The 17,436-nt window shown below is 45.3% G+C and overlaps 1 protein-coding gene across 7 annotated transcripts in view; it reads left to right on the forward strand.

Moving 5' to 3' along the window:
• Positions 1-17,436, forward strand: part of GRIA3 (glutamate ionotropic receptor AMPA type subunit 3) — a 267,816-nt gene that overhangs the window by 72,006 nt on the left and 178,374 nt on the right. The gene's annotated exons all lie outside the window — the stretch shown is intronic.

The raw sequence follows: 17,436 nt of genomic DNA on the forward strand, positions 1-17,436 counted from the left end.
TGATATGTTCCAGTCTTGTGAGAGATGCTTATATAATACAGTTCCAATGGGGGTGGACAGAAGAGGATACTCATGAAACAATTCATGAACAACATGGAACACTATCAAGTCGAATGCTACACTACAGACTCTGATTGCTCTAAGAATTGTGAAAAGGTAGCATCCCAGGAAGGCAGAGTTTTCAGAGAAGGCTGGCGAGATGATCGAGCTGTAGGCTGCAAGAGGAGAAGGAGGTGTGGTTTGGAGAAGGGGAAAAGAGATGAACCAAGGGCAGAATCAGGAAGGAGTGCTGTATGTTCACGCAGAGCCTTGCCTGAAAACGGTACCAAAAAGGGTTTCAACATTCAGACTCACAATTTGCTAAATTCTAATGCATTTCATTTCTTTGAAACACTGAGGATGAATTAGCCTATTTCCATGTACTGTATATAGTGTACTCCAGGGCGAAACAATCTAAATTTCAGAACGGAAGGTTGTAAATCAGGCAGCTTCTCTCCTGAAACCTTTTGTAAACTAAATATTAGTTTTACTAATACTGTAACCTCTCATTATTCAAAAGCAAAAGATACAGTTCATGTGTTTTCTCCTCATCTCCCATAGCCCTTCTTTGCCCATGAGCCGTCAATTGGAGGAAAGGAAGCATAAGTTCAACTAGGTCTATTTCTTATCCTTGACTCTTTTCTCAAATCATCTCACTAAATAGTTTGGACAATTCTGTGGTCTTAGAGCCAAAAGAAACCTTTCTTATTCATGTGTATTCATATTTTTTTCTCCATAGCCATTTAGCCAGTAGGACTGATCTGGTCAGCTTAAGAACTACTTTCTGTAAACTTTTATACTAACTTCCTCCTTAGAAAGTCTTCTTAAAACACTGAACCATGACCCTGTTCCAGTATTTCCAATGGCTTTTATTGCCTACACTGGAGCGGGGGAGTGGTCTATTCTTCAAGACCCAACATAATTATGCCTCAGCCAACTAAGAAACCCGTTGTCCCTATGTTACCTCATGATAACCTTCCACTGCAGGCAGCTCCCACTTTCCACTGTTGCCCAAATGTGCCAGAACTATGCTTGGTCTCGGCAGCTTCACTTCTATACTACCTAGAATTCTCTCCATCTTGATTATGAAAATCCTGTCAGTGCTTCCATTTTTCAAAACCCACCTCAAACTCTACCTCTCCCAGGTAGCCTTCCCTGGCCACTATAGCACATAGTCATTCATTCATTCAGTCAGTCAGTCAGTGCTAGGGTTACAATGGTGAACAAGATAGACATGGTTTCTGCACCTATCCTAATGGATAGGACCTAATTTTAAAAAGATTCTCAGTGATAGCCTCATTGAGAAGGGGCATTTAAGCTGAGAACTAAAGGATTAGGAGAGAGCCATGTGAAGAATAGAGGGAAAGTGTTTCAAGCAGTGGAAATAGCAAGTGCAAAGGCCCTGTGGCAGGGAAGAGTTTGTCATGTTTCAGGAACCAAAAGAAGACAAGTGTGGGCAAAGGGGAGTGAGGAGGTTGAGAGTGGCCTGAGATGAGACTGTAGAGGTAAACAGGAGGCAGAGCACAGCCATGGAGAATGGACAGAAGGAGCATGAATTTTATTCTAACTTCAGTAGGAAGTCTTTGGAGGATTCTGAACAGGGGAGTCACATGATCTAAGTTTCTGTAGAGAATGAAATGTGGTGCAAGAGTGAAAGAAGGGAAACCAATTAAAAAGCCACGATGGTTATCTAGGTGAGAAATAATGGGAGCTTAGACTAGGCTGAAGATGGAGAAAAGTGGACGGAGTTGAAATACATTTTGGACACAAACAACAGAACTCGAGGACAGGTTGACTGTGGGATGTGAGGGAGAGGAAGGCTCTGTGGATAATTGCTAGGCTTTTGGCTTGAGAGACCGGGTAAAATGGTAATGCTGTTTACTGGGGTGACTGGGCAGGAGGAGAATCAGTTTTGAGGAGCAGAGATCCTGCCCACCTCCGAACACCCACAGAACGCTTTTGTCCATGCCACTCACTTGGCACTTAATGTAAGTGTTCCCCATTGTTATTTCACTGGGTCTGCCATATACCTTTCCAAGCCCTTCTCTCCAGTGTGATAATAAGCAATTGGTTAGCCCCTAGATTTATACTTTGTGCCTACACTGGTACAAAGCTGGGGACGTATTTAGTGTTTTGCCAATGCCATTACTGATTCATCAACAGTAAACCCATGTCCTTTTTCGTTGTTGGACTGAGAGAGAAAGACAAAGGAGGGAAGGAAGGAAAGAAAGAAGGAAGGGAGGAAGGGAAGGTGGGAGGGAGGGTGGGAAGAGAAGGAAGAAAGAAGAAGGGAAGGGAAGAAAGAGGGTAGAGAGAGAACCCAGTTTGTAAATCAAACCACGAGGCACAGTTCTTTAAAATATTCAATAAAGTATCTATTGTGTATTTCCTCATTTTCTACAATAATCGTCTATTGCTTTCATAATAAAAATTATGGGGAGAAATTACAACTATGAAATCGAATTTTAGAATATTTTAAATTACATAAGAGAGAAATGGAAGACAGAGAGACAGAAGGGAACATCTCTAATTACATTCAAATAAGCTAAATATATAAATGATGGGACTCTACTGTATAAGGGCAGGGGTGAGAAGCTGAGAAATGGGTTACACAGCTGAGGTCATTTAAAAGGTTTGTGGTGCAATCAGGGTAACATTTCCTCTGACGTTATGAAACAGCAAATGGATTTCAAGGCTTTGTTGGCTACACGTGGATTTCTGTCTGCCGAGAAAGGTCTGGTTTTGTGTTTGCAGTCTCCACTTTGCTTTGTTACCAAAATACCATGTCGTTTCATTAATACAAAGTTGAAAATTCTGCTCTTGGTGCTATATACAGAGAAATTCATTTCTTGGAAAAATTATGAGGTTGACTAAGTAAGATATCTGCCCGTCTATACCCTCTCCCCTTCACCGACACCTCTTATTTCATTTACCCAGGGCTCCCCACTATGTCACTTCTCTACACCTGCCCTCCCTGGCGGGAGCAAAGCCTTAATCTCTCCCAACCTGCTTCTACGCCTCCACAGAAACTTTCCTGTCCCACATTTCGTCTCCACTGATTAATAGACTTTCTCTGCAAGTGACAACAGTTCAGCTGACCAGTGTACTCACGCTAATTTCTCTATGGCTGTTAATGACGTGATGTGTTAGTGTATCCAGGGAAGAAATTTCTAGTCAGGTAAGGGCCTTCTGTGGCATGGAACCCTAGTACAAAGCATGGCTTTCTGAAGCTGGGATCCCAGGCACCACAAGTCCAGTTGGGGGGCCTTTTGCCGACACAGAAAGTCGTAAAGCCATGCCAGGGAGGTGGCCACCTTTTCCAGTTTTCTGTTCGGCCTGTCTTTTGGGTACAAGTGACCTAGTTCTCTGTGGTGCTAACATTTCCCCCAGAACAGCAACATACTTGAGAACTGCAGCCAGACTCTCTCGTGCCCCTGACAACTCTCCTTGCCTTCAATGGGCACAGCCCACAGAGATGAAAGGTTCTGGCCCAGGCTGCGGCTCTCAGCTTAGATAATGAGATAATAGTTCTAAGTGCCCTTTGAGGCAACTAGTCCCTACCTTCTTGCCAGTGTTCAATAAACTCCTGCTGTTTCCCATTCTCAACCTGAAACTCCCTACTCCGTTCCCAAGTCACTCTCTGGAAGTCAACAACCTTCTAAAGGACCTTTCTATTTGCTCTAGAAAGTTGGGGCAGAAACATGGGTGGTGGCAACAGGTGGTCCATCAGTCACCAAGCAATTATTGGGCATTTTCTAGTGCTAGCCTGTGCCAAGCCGCTGGTAGTATTTAAGAGAGGCAGAATTAGCTTCTGCCTTTGAAGAGTTCACAATCCTGTTGCTGAAACAGTGATTTATCTCAGGGGCCTGGAAAAAATTAATTTTTAACCCAACTGTTCCCTCATCCAGTAACGACATGTGCATTCATTAGAGCAGACACCTTGCGAAAAGATTAAAAGTGTTGCCAGATAGCGAGGAAGATGGGAAAATGTTGGAAGAGCCTGAGGGCTTAAGAGGTTAAGAGATTCCCCCCAGACGAGGAGAAGGGGGCCCTTCCTCAGAGGAGTGTTTTCAGTTTGACTGGATTCAATGTCACACACCTTCCTGCATGTTGTCATTTACCACCTATTTACGCAACCTGGCTTCGTCCCTCCCATCCAGTTCTACATTCCCAGATAAAGCACAGAATCTGTCTCCCCTCTATGTTTCTGTCTCTGTTTCTATCTCTTGCTCTCCCTCCCTCCTCCTTCCTCCTTCCCTCTCTCTTTTTACACACACACACACACACACACACGGGCATGCGTGCACACGTGTACACATCCCAGTACCAATCAGTAGCACAAATCAATAAATCCCTATTATTGGCTTCTTTTTATCATAAGATAAAGCAGTTTGATAAGAGCAGCTGCCATCTCTTACAAGCACTCACCACGCACTAGGCTGTGAGTTTCTGGATTACCACACTGAATCCACGTGGCATCCCCACATCTTTACAACTGAGGAAACCAAGGCACGAAAAGGCAAAATGATGGCTCCTAGGATCACACAGCTCAGTGTGCTGACGTAGCAAACCCAGGATTTCAACCCAGGTCTGCCGCCTTCACAGTCTATGCATGCTGTTCACTGCCCTAACGTGCTGTCTCTGCCCTTAGTCCTTCCTTCAGCCATTCTTCAAAGGACTTGGTACCTCAACACTCCCTATCCTAGGTGTCCTCCTGTGGATTTACTGCCGGGGTCGATTTCCTTTGTAAAGCCTGTTGTCCACAAGTGAAAAAAAGAAGTTGTGGTCCCAGAGTTCCAGGAATCCAGATAGGCAGCAGATCAAAAATCCAGGTTAAGGGGCAAATGAGTAGCAAAAGTAGCAAATGCAGCCAGACAGGGTAGGGGGGTTTCCTGTGGTGCAAACTCATGGATTGCTGTGGTGGCGACCTGGCTCTGAGGTGAAGTGAACTGAGAGGTTCCTCTCTGGGGCAGAAACAGTTGCAAGCAGAGAAAGAGCTGAACCTGCAGGTCCTCATCACTACGGCGCCATTTTGATTGGAGAAGAAGAAAGCAAGGAGAGACAGACGATAGGTTCTACCATGGCTACTTGGCAGGAACTTGAAAAACAAGTAGCAGATACCTTGATGTAAAAAAAGGAAGAAGAAGGAGGAGAAGGAGAAGGAGGAAAGGAAAGGAAAGGAAAGAAAAGGAAAGGAAAGGAAAGGAAAGGAAAGGAAAGGAAAGGAAAGGAAAGGAAGAGAAGAGAAGAGAAGAGAAGAGAAGAGAAGAGAAGAGAAGAGAAGAGAAGAGAAGAGAAAAAGGACAGACTATCCTGGATTTTTTTTTCTCCTCTACTTTAAGAACTGAGTAAAGGATGTGCGAAGGTAACAGATGGCTCCAATTCTAGTCATGTCCATTTGCCTTCTGGGAAAAGCAAAGCCAAGAGAGTTTTTATTGAAATTCAAGCTACTTTTTACATCTGAATAAATTAGGAAGGCCCAGAGAGTACATTATGCTGTGAGAGACAGATACTAAATTCCCCTGTTTGAGCGGCAATAATCAGGGTTGACAGTACCTGAGACATTTGGTAGCTTCTGCGGCCTGCCTAATCTATTGTGATGAGTCCTCAACTATGAGAGCATCTTGAGAGCGTGCGCAATAATAACAGTGAATGACTATTTGGACTGGATTGTGAATAAAAGACTGCACATATGTCTGCAATGAGAATTTCATTGAAAATGAAAATACCGAAGCTGTCATATTTTTTAATACTTCGATTTGCACATCCTTGACTGCTTTGGGGCATAAAAAGAGAAAGTGCAGAGCAATTTGTTGTCAGCTCTTGAAATAAATTATCATTTAAACACTTCCTCTCCACAAAGGTTATTAGCTTTGTAGCTTGTTCTTGGGGTTGGACCATCAGTAGGGGGAGAAAATCGCGAGACATTAAACTACCCTTTCAAAAGCTGAATATTAGTTATTGTGGAAATTGTTCTCGTGGCTTAACATATTTTGCTGCAGCTCTCCAGTGCTACAGATTAGACTGCAGCGACTATTAATAAACACTGTCATATTTTACAGCTGTCACGCAAAGCTGAAAAAAGGCTTCACTGTGATTAGATCCTGTTTACTGTAATATTTCGAGCTCAGCCTCAGAAAGGCAGTTTTCCTATAAAGGTATTTTCCATACGTAGACTATTTCTCCATCAGACAACCTGACTAATTTTAATGTATCATTAGCTCCTTGGCGGCCATGAATTTGAGGTTGAATTGACTTCACAGCCGGAGAGCCATTCCTCTCCAGAGACACAGTAAACGAAACTGTCAGATTTTCTCTCTTGGGTTGTCCTTCATATTCAGAGATGGTGTGACCATTGGGAGATGTGCTTCAAGTCGTCACCCCCCCAACATGCACGCAGAAGGACAAATTTGCACCGGTTTATCCACCTTCTTTTGCCCTGTCCCTCTTGTGACCGGTTGCATGGTTTGCAAGACAGCTAGTCAGGATTTAGGGCACGAATGACGCTTCAGTGGGCTAGCTAGAAATTCTGCTTCCTGAGCTAAAATGCCATCATAAGAGCAAAAGAAATCAATCTCCAGCCCCCCTACCATGTATTAGCTGTTCGGAATGGGACTCACATCTCTGAAAAAAGGAGGTGACAGCTGGCAGGGTTGCTTTTGCTCTGACCTTCCCTTGCTTTTCACCCAGCTCCTTGAGGAATTAACCCTCACTAAGCTGAATATCTCGTTTTTGATGAGTGGGTGGTCCTGACACTATCGAGGGTTCACGGATATGTTCTGTAAATTCAGAGTGGACCTCAAGAGGTCCTTGAGAAGGCTTTCTAAATGTTCCTTGCAGGAAGAGAGAGACTGTGGTGTAGACCTACAGCTGTGGCTTTAAGAGTCGTCCCCTGGAGCCCCTTTAGAAGACAGTTAAAGCCAGGGCAGGAGTGTGGTGGAGGTTAAACAAAAGAAGGCATGTACTGTCTTTAGCACCAAGCTGGACATAGTCATGTGCTCAATAAATTTCACCTCTTATTATTTTATTATCATTATGGAATAGTGGTCCTCGGTGGGGAGGGCAGGTGATTTGGCCCCCACAGGGACATTTGGTGATGTCTGGAGACTTTTCAGTAGTGCAAGAGGCCAGGAATGCTGCTAACGTCCCACAGCACACAGGACAGTGCCCACCCTCAAAAGAATTACCTGGAACAAAATATCAATAGCGCCAAGGTAGCAGCAGGGTCAAAAGATAGACAGATGGTCGCAGGAACTCCTCAAGGGGTTGTCAGTGAACCAATCTAGCATTTACTGAGGGTCTCTTACTGTGCCTAGATGGGTGTTAAGAGCTAGTAGGTTCAACAGGAGGTAGCATTTGGCTTTGAAGAGCTTCTATTATGGTCAGTGAGACAGGATAAGGTTAATGCGCATGAAATAAAGATAAGTGTAAAACAGCATAAGGCAAGAGCTAGATGGTGTAGTACAGATTCGAAGTACTGTGGAATCCAAATAAGAGAGAGTTCACAATGGCAAGCGGGACCCCTCAGGGAAGGCTCAACAGAAGAAGTCAGACATTTTTCTAAGCCCACCACCCAAATGGCGATGACCTTGCCTTGATGGGTAAGTCCAAGTTGGTCTCTAGAACCAAAACAACATGGCATTCCCAGCAATGCTCCCAAACATCAGAGCTCAGGGCAAGAAACACAATTAAAAGAAAAACCAAAAAAAGGAACAATGTTCCTTTTACTAAATGGAAAGCAATTACAGAGCTGTTTGAAAATAGGCAGTAAACAAAAAGAGGGAGGAAAATACTGGCAAAATTCCATTTCCCCCCTCCCCTGACTAATCCCGTAGCAAAAGTGCAGTTTGCAACAAAATCAACAGTGCTCTCTCCCTCTCTCTTGCAGTCAAACACACTGCTTGGCATCAGCACCGCTACACATGACGCCTTAGCAGAAAAATGGGCAGAAGCAAGGAAGACAGGATATGAGTGGGAGGTTAAGGTGGAGCATGGCTCGCTCCACCCCACCCTCCTCTCTCCCCCTCCCCTCCCCCCATGCTTACCACCTTCCCCAGTCTCTATGGAGCACCTTCATTCAGGGGGAAAGTGGGGGCCCTAACAGAGACTACATCCCTCCCCATCTCCCTGGATCCTTTCCCGTCAATAAGTTGCCAGTGTCGGCTGCTCTCCTGCTTTGTCGACTCCACAAACGATCTGATTAATTCTCTGGTGCTAACTGCCTCAGCGGGCTTTCTCGGCAGTAGAAGAGAGGCTAATTAAGATCATGTCAGGCGAGGAGGCTGACAGGTTATGTTCCTGGGCCACACGGAACTTTTAGAGGGCGCTTCAACTCCACTGCCGGCTGGCAGTGCTTGGCCAGCCGCTGACACCGTAGTAGGCTTCGCATTTATTTCCACCAATTCCTGTGTCAACGGGCCTCCGTTTTGTCAAGGATTTACATCCTTCTCCTTGGGGTAATGAGCTGCCACTGTGTTCGCTCTCAATTGCATTACTTCGGCTCCCTTACATTTGAATTTTTAATATGCTTGTAAACAAAGATAACGATTAATAGTGGGGTCATTTTCCCTCCTAAATCATGTGTGTGAGAGTGTGTGTGAGAGACAGAGAGGGAGAGAGCGACTCTGTGTGTGTGTACGCGTGTGTCTTTCCAGCATATAGCCCATAGAGGTGAGTTTAGGACAAGTAAAGGCAGCCCTACTTCTCACAGCAGGTAGAAAGTGGAGGAAACATATGGAACTCATTACACCAAGTGGTGGATTAGACTGAAAATAAAAATAACTTCTCCCTCCCCCCAATAAAAGCTTAGGTGAATTCATGGATGATAGACCTACAGTGAGTTATTAAGGGGAAGAGATGTTTGGAGATTTCTCAAAGCTGAGGTCACCATCAACTGCCCAGTAGACTTCAGGGGCCATATTTGCCTTCTCGTAGACAAATGGTCACACAGAGTGCTGGCATTCTGTGCCTCAAGTTTTTAAAGATAATCTCAAGAGTCCACTATGCATCTAGGAGGTGGAGAGGAAAGCCGAGAAATAGGGAAACATTCTTTAGGACCATTCTGTCTACTCTCATAGAATCAGAGCCTCCAGCCACACAGCAAGAACAGCGCCCTGCTGTGGGAGGTGATCGGCCCAGCTAAGGATGTTGAAGAAAACCATCATCAAACCAGAATTATTCCCATGCCCAACTCTGCCACTAAGTAGCATGTGTGATCCTGGGCAAGTCACAGAGCCTGTCTGGTCCTCAGATCCCACATCTGCAAAATGAGGGAGTGGACTCAATCATTCTTCAGCCAATAATTGTCGAGTGTGGCTGTTGGGTGTCAAGGGCGTTACTAGGGTTATAGAAGCAAATGGAACAGAGTGCCTACCCTTAAGCAGCTCACAGTTTCGAAGGGGAGCAAAGACATATAAATAAGGAATTAGAGCCTACAGCGATTCTTCCAGGCTCTAAAAGTCTGTTGGCTATCGTAGCACTTCCAGTGCTTTCTCTTCTTTTCCCTGTAAGGAAACCAGAACTCCTTTCCAAATGACCACGCTTAGGGAGGTTACAGAGACCTAAATATTCACCCACATTGGCTTTGGAAATTAGCCAGACAACTTCAGCACGCTCACATTTCCTTCTTGCTCACCCCTTAGTGCCCAGCCCTTAACCATTCCTGGATCCTGCTGGGCAGAGAAAAGGAAACAAGGCCAAGTTGGGAGATTAGGACGTCCAGTAGACCTTAAAACAATCCACGATAGATTTGATAGGTTTTCTTCTAACGAGGCTTGCTGGAATTTTCAGCAGTCCCCCCTCCCCCCTAAGGCCTTTACTGCCAGCACACTTCAAATTCTTAAACCATAGCCCCACGCAGCCCTTTCTAGTCTCAAGGCTTCTGTGAAATGAGTGCATTCCTACCAAAAATGATATGGATTTCTAGGATAAAAATGCAGCTCTGTTTCTTGCCTACTTCTAAATTCTGTAAAGACTCAGAATGCTTCACTAGACAAGACAATTACACTTTCACATGGGCTTTCCAGAGGATCTCCCCAAGTCTAGATCTGCATGTCTCATCTCGCCCTAAAACTTTTACCTTGATGCCCCACTGGGACCTCAAACTCAGCATGCTGAATTCTCTGAATTTATCATCTTCCTAGAAAATTCTCTCCTCTACCTGTGTTCCCAGGCCCCATGAATGGCACTGCCTGGCTGCCCGAAGCAAAAACTTCATCCTTGAATCTTCCCTCTTCATCTTTCCTCACACTCGTCACCAAGACCCTCTTCTGCATTCCCACCACCACTGACTCAAGTGCAGGCTTCCATCACCTCCTGCACCATCCTGCTAACGGATCTCCCTCATCTTACCCCGCCTACTGCCACCAGGCAGCAGTCTTCCCTTCACGTCACTCAGCTGCCTAAAGCCTTTCAGGGGTGGCCCGTGACTCCTCGCATCACATCCTAGCATCTTAGCGGGGCACAGAAGGTCCTCCATGATCTGACTCCAACCTGTTTTCCTAGCCTCATCTCCTCCCATTTCTTACCTGCTAGCACTTCACACTCAAGCCATCTGGAACTATGCTACTTTCAATAGGCCACAGGTACTGTGCCTTTCTTGCTTTGCCTCCATGCCCTTGCATATACTGTTACGACTTTCTGGCACTTAGCCCTCTCAACCACTCCCCCCACCTACAGACACATGCTTTATCTACTAAATGTCATGTCCTTCAAAACTCTGCTCAAATATTCACTTCCCCAGGTCTAGGTGTCCCAGACTACCTGTCCTGTGTCCTCGTAGTACTTTGTATATGCCTCTAGTATAGACTTGGTCATACTACAGTATTATTTATTGTCTGTTTACGCTTTTATCCTCCTCAAAAGACTGTGAACTTCTGAAGATTGTTGTCTTACTCATCTCTGCCAGCACCGTGCTAAGTGCTGAATATAATAGAGTGCCTAGATGATTATTATTATTTGTAAATTGAACAAATGAATGAGTGAATAACAGAACCTTCACCAAAACAAAATGGGAGATTTGAGGGGCCTTGAGGGCTGGTGAAGGAGAAGGATTTGGGTGGATTGTGTCTCCTCAGGTCATACATCGGATGTTGCCCACCTACCTCTTATACGTTGGGCTAATCCTCACTTGGAGTCTTTCTGTGACCCGACCTCTTCACCAAAGATATCACCTTCCTTTAAAAAACTTTTTTTACAAAGATATCACCTTCCTAGTCAAGTCAACTTGGAAGCAGAATGAACATTTTCGTGCTGGGAACTTTAATTCTAAGTCTCTGGCTGACGGACAACGCTCCAGGGCAGTAGATGGTCCCTGAGTCTCAGCCCATACAGATTCATGAACATCCGAGGAACCTCAAGAGCTAGGGTAGAGGTACTGTGCTATTTTATACCACCCAAGGGCATGTAGAGATCCACATGAATTCTCGAAAGACAAGAGGAGCATGATAGTAATTTCCACAGCTCCCAGTGAAACAGTAAATAAAGCAAAGAATTTCAACATGTCTGTGTAGACAATGTGACGAGGATGAGAGATAACCTGAGAGCCAATGCAGTCGGTTCTCGGTTATCCGTACAAGACGAAGCGAGCCAAGCACAGATAGAGCCAAAGGACATTTCTGTGGGCATGAAATAGTGCCTTTTTATAACAGATTTTCCTTCTTGTTTCTTTTTTTTTTTAAGATTTTATTTATTTGACAGAGAGAGAAAGACAGCCAGCGAGAGAGGGAATACAAGCAGGGGGAAAGAAGCAGGATCCCGGCAGAGGAGCCTGATGTGGGGCTCGATCCCAGAACGCCGGGATCATGCCCTGAGCCAAAGGCAGACGCTTAATGACTGCGCCACCCAGGCACCCCTTTTCCTTCTTGTTTCTATACTACGTAGGCTTTGCTGAACATGGGAATAAAGGGAGGTGCCCTTGGGGAAGGGAACTTTAAAGATGTCCTTTCAATTATAAATTCCCCCAAAGATAGGAAGCACCCTTTTGAGGAACTAGTAGGAATAGGATATAAAATAGTTGTATGGAGAAATGGAAGTGGATAAGGCGGACACAGAAGAAAAGACAGGGAGGGCCATGAATCCAGGAGGAAAAGGGGTGATGTCAAGGCCCCCAAAACAAACTTTGCTGATCTTAAAATGACCAGCCTTATTCCTGAAACCGTAAGGACTGACAGACATAAATCAGGAACAAAGACCATCTACAGTAAACATTGTAAGCCTGGTAATTTTTGCAAAAGAGCTTTGAAGTGGGGCTTTATATTGCTTAAGAAATTCAAAAGAATTGCATCAGCTATAAAATTCCCAGGTTTCAACAAGCAAACTACAGAATTATTACACAGAAGCATTGTAAACCTCTGAGAGGCTGAGAAAAACCTCTAAAGATTAGTCAGTTCTCTTCCTCTCTTGGGAAGCTCTTGGTAGAGGTGTATTCCTCCTGAAAATCGTGGAGAGGAAATAACTGGTTTCCATTTGACACGGGATAGCAGGAAGCTGTACAATATTATTTGCCAAAACTAGCCGTTGTCTTTCATTTTTTGACTCTTTTCAATAATGTAAGTGTATCATGGCTTGTCAATAAGATGGTAACTTTAAAAAGTAAGCACGAAGGCTTATTATCTAAGTGATTTTTTTTTATCCCACCATTTTTATCTAGCACAGTGCTGGATAGTAGCACACACACAAAAAAATTTAGATGTCAAGCTGGAAAGGTCTTTAAAGTTCCTAAGTCTGAGGTTTCAGGTTCTGAAAAATGGATTGGCCCCATATTTTGTAGAGTCGGTAAGTCTCCTAATCTGTAATTCTACTTAAAATGTGGGATTCCAGAAATCTAAAGGCTAGCCACAGATTTATCATATTAAGCCTTTTCCACTCTGTCTCAAAGCTTTTATCTACATAATGGCAGTAATATACTTTGCACCCTATCTCGCCGGAGTAAAGAGGAATGGCACAATGACGTAAGCTAAAATCAAACGCTGAGCATGACTGCGCAAATGCCTACAGCTCAAAGAACTCCGTAGGTAAGCAGTTAAGATGCAAGACAGGCTCATCAGCTGTGCCCACAGAGTTACAGAGCTGTCCACAAGGCTTTACCCAACAGAACAGAAAGAGCACGCACCTTTCCACATTCCGCGTGTACTCACCCACCCGAAGGATCCAGCCAGTTCTATCCCTTCTTGGCATCCATTAGCAAGTCAACGAGCCACCCAATTAAATGGGAATAGTCTGCAAATGCCTATCAGACCAGTGGCTCCCATGACACACTCGCTGGGGCCATACCATGGCCAGCAGAAATGGCCACAGACCCCAGGCTCTGGGTTGCATGTCCGCTTCCTCGCCCTTAGAGTGAGAGAATCCTTGTACCTAATTCATAAGACTGTTGCACAGATCACATCCCAGGAAGGCACCTAGACCAGGTCCTGGCACCTAGTTAGCATTCTGTCAGTGTCAGCCATCATTATTAGGCTCTTACTAGGGTCACAGGCAAGGGGTGAGGACCGAGACACAAAACGAAGATCCTAGGCTGCCCTGTGTGGTCTCTTCCGTACCTTTCGGGCGACCCTGCTCCCCTCTCCAGGGAGCTAATTTTGGTTCTCCTCCATCAGAATCAGAACTTGTTCCTAGGAAAGGAGCAAGGAAGCTTATTTACATGACACAGGGGCGGAAAGGACTGATGCATGCAGTCCTTGGGTTTTCCTCGAGTGCAGAAAGCCTCAGGCCCCAGGAAGGAAGGCCCGCCTCTGGAATTGCGACACTGGTGATGGAGGATGGCTCCCTACAACCCTAACCTCACAGCCAGCCCTCCGTCTGTTTCACATATTGCCAAGGCTAGGCCCCTTGCTGAAGAGAAGGGAAGGATTAGAAGAGCTGGACCAGTATGTTTTGGTGGTTTTACTGGGCACATGTTCTGGAGAATAATAAAACAGAAAATGGCTTCGTTCTCTTCGTTCACAAGCAAATCGAAATGCCTAAAGGCAACTTCCGCTGAACAGACAACCTCTTTGGAAAATCTTGAAGCCAGTGGCTCCACCAAAAATATATCCATATTTTCATTTTTAATAAGCTGACAGAAAGTGGAGCATATGTCTTTTCTGACACATTTTAGGCTCTCTTGGATTCATAATATGCATATGTAATCCTAGAATCATGAAACAAAGCTCAGTTTATGGTCTTCCATTTGTTTGGCTTGAAGCCCGCCCCTGTCGGGAAAGGGAGGAATGGCCAGGTTCTTCTTGCAGGTTCCCTTCCAGTCTCTCCCTGCATCTGCAGGGGCATGCCCTGCAGCCATGGCCATGGGACTGGATGTACCTGGTCATGTGTGTGCATCACCCACGAGGAGGGGCGTGAGAAGAAAGTGAAGACAACAGAGAGCGCAGGGAATCTCTGGTCACTGGGGGAGAGATTGTGCGAAGGAGTCTTTCTGTGGCCTTAGAGATGAACAGATAAGATAGAACGACCACTCTCACTGACAGATCTAAAGTCAGCATCCTCCAAACCCCAACTTCCTCACCACTTTATCTTAGGGGTTGTCCCCACCAAGCAGACGTTCAAGAGTCCATGGTACAGTGGCCATATCTTCTGAACACAGAAACAGGACACACAGTCTGACAGCATGTTTTCTTTTCCTTCTCGCTCTTCCAAGGCAGGCCTAAGGATTTCAGTCCCAGTTCTGATATCGATCAGCTGTGTGTCCTTGGGCAAAAACCTCTCTGAGCATCTGTAAAGTGGCAACGGTCAAAGTATCTGCCTAATTGGACTCTTAACAAGAACTAAATGAGATACGGTGGAAGTGCTTAGCAGTGTCCGATAAACAGAAATGCGCCCAGTAAATGGTAGCTATTATTACCTATGGTAATGATCTAAATTTTGCAAACACGTCAACATGAAACCTCATTTAGTTATCAACTTCAGGAAAAGGAGACATATGAAATTTGGCCTGCCCCAGAAAATCCTAGATATCCTTTCACTGTATCCATAGGTACTGCTTCCCCTTCAGTTTAACAAGGCATAGAAAGAAGGCAACCTTCTCACTGAGCTCACAATTCCTCGCAGCTACCGATAAGCTATTTAGAGCACTGTGAATCCGATTTCTCTCCCGGCCCCTATCTTTTGTGCTCTTTGAATGTTCCAACTTGAAATTAGAGAAATATATCCATAAACTATTTGCTTGTAGAGCTCACCTAATATGTCATTGAGAAATAGAAATTATTGCTTAACTGGAACCCACCAAAATGGAAAAGCAGTTATTTTAATTAATATTGTTCAAAAGAAACCCTGCCATTTTACACTTCCAAGCACTGTTCCCATGTCTTTTGTCATCATTCACACCCAGTGAGGAGGGCTGGTTTACAGATGCAAAAAATTTACAGTCCCCAAAAAGGGAAGTGACTTGTCCAAGGTCGCACAGCTAATGAGTAATGAAAACAGGACTCAAGTCCAAGTTTCCTAACACCCAGTCCCGGGATCTTTCCGTTTCACCAGCCTGCCGCATGATTTTAGGTCAAAGAATTATTCCCTTACTGACAATGATAGACTCGGACTTTACAGGGGGAGGTTTGAGGGCTAATGAGTAATTAGTTCTTCAGACCAATATCCTCCCTTGACTGAGCATTTGCTAAGTGCCAGGCTCTGCACTAAGCCTTTTAAGGCACCATCTCCTTTCATCTTCACTACATTTCCACAGCCAGGTGCTCATGATTCTCATTTCACAGATAAGAAAGTGGAGGCGTGGCAGAGGGAAGTGATTTGCTTACCGCCACGCTCCTGGTGAGAGCTGAAGCCAGTTCCAGATGCCCTGTTTCCTAACTCCCAGTCAAGTGTTCTTTCTACTACTCCACACTGACAGGAACTTCCAGCTCTCTTATTAACAAAGAAAGGATGTTATTTTTAAAGATGCCTTAGGGCAAAAAGATAAGCCAGTCCTCTCTCAATTCCTCATACTGATAGAGAAGTACAAAAAGCAGGCAAATCATGCCTAATCCCAAAGCCCTGACTGCACAGCTGTGGAAGGACAGCTAGGGACACGGAATCCAACAGAGAGAACTCAGCGTAGGGGCACATCGCCTCTTACCTGCTCAAGCCCCGGGCTCCAGTCACAGATGGTTCTCAACCAAATAGAAGGGTGACGTCGGGGTAGTCGGTCTGTCACTCCCTTCCTCCTGGGGCAGCTTAGGGCCCTGCTCTTGTTCCAATCTATCCCACACCCCTTACCACAATCAGCCTTGTTCCCCTTTCCCTAGAACTCTGCTAGATGCCTGAGCCAAGTCCCAAGTTCTCGTGGCTGGGGAGGACAGTGGTCGCACACCTCAGTGACACTTGCTTTTTAAGAAGTGCCTTCTAGGCCTTCACCTTCTGAGCGTCTGAATCGGGGGACGCAGACCCAGCTCTGCCCATGGCCCTCTCCCAGCCCAGTCCAAGGTGGGGACAGCCCGTTAGGAGGGGGATGGCGTATGGGTTGCTATGGTTAACTAACTCCCCGTTAATTGGAGCTTGACCAGCTTCATTTTCTTGCTTCCAGAAATTTTTTCCCTGAGGATACAAACGAGTGCAAATCATCCCAAAGACAGGAAAGGTGAAGTTCCACGTGCACATTTAGACCAGGAAGGGGAAAAATCAGTTCATTATTTCAAGACCTCTTGAGATGCTGTAAATACACAGTCAACACAGAACAAAGATCTCTTTTTCCCCCCCTTACATTATTTATGTGCCATCTAAAAATTACATGCCCGTTCTCTTTCCAGCGCTGAGAGAGAAACATGCATATTCATGATCTGATAAATATTTAAGTGGGATTTATTTAAATGAGAGAGTCCATTTACAAACATTCCCTGGCTCTGAGATTTTATCCTGGGCACACAGAGGGAGGATAATTTCCTCTGGTAGATTCAAAACCTCCGCTGGCCACCTGCCCCCCTAAACTTGGAGCTCTTCCTTGAGAACTGGTGAATGCCCCCCGCATTATTTCAAGGGAGTCTTCCGTACCTCCTCCCTCCAGGCCTGCCTTCCTGCTCTGAGCTCATGCCATAGGATCAGTCGTTGGCAAAATGCTAGAACTGGCAGTTTATTTGGGAGTGGGTGGGGGGGAGGGGTAGTCCCAGCTTTCTTTGCCTAGGCACTTCCTCCACCCCACTCTAGCCCCTCAGTGGCTACCACCACCGAAACCCCCGGCCTTCCAGGGTCCACCTCTCCAGCGGAGGGAGGACCGTTCTGTGATATCCCAAGTAGCCAGGACTGCGCTACCTTTCCCAGGAGGACATGCATTGTAACATGAAAGCATTTTGTCAGCACTCGTTTCCAAAGCGTGTATACGTACAGTGTTTTCTTTGCTCCTCAGAACAATCCTATGCGACTGCCAAGGCAGGAATGCTTTTCTCCATCTTAGAGATGAAGAAATAAAAGGACACC

Source organism: Ailuropoda melanoleuca, chromosome X, assembly GCF_002007445.2.
Source record: "Ailuropoda melanoleuca isolate Jingjing chromosome X, ASM200744v2, whole genome shotgun sequence".
In the NCBI taxonomy this organism is placed as follows: domain Eukaryota; kingdom Metazoa; phylum Chordata; class Mammalia; order Carnivora; family Ursidae; genus Ailuropoda; species Ailuropoda melanoleuca.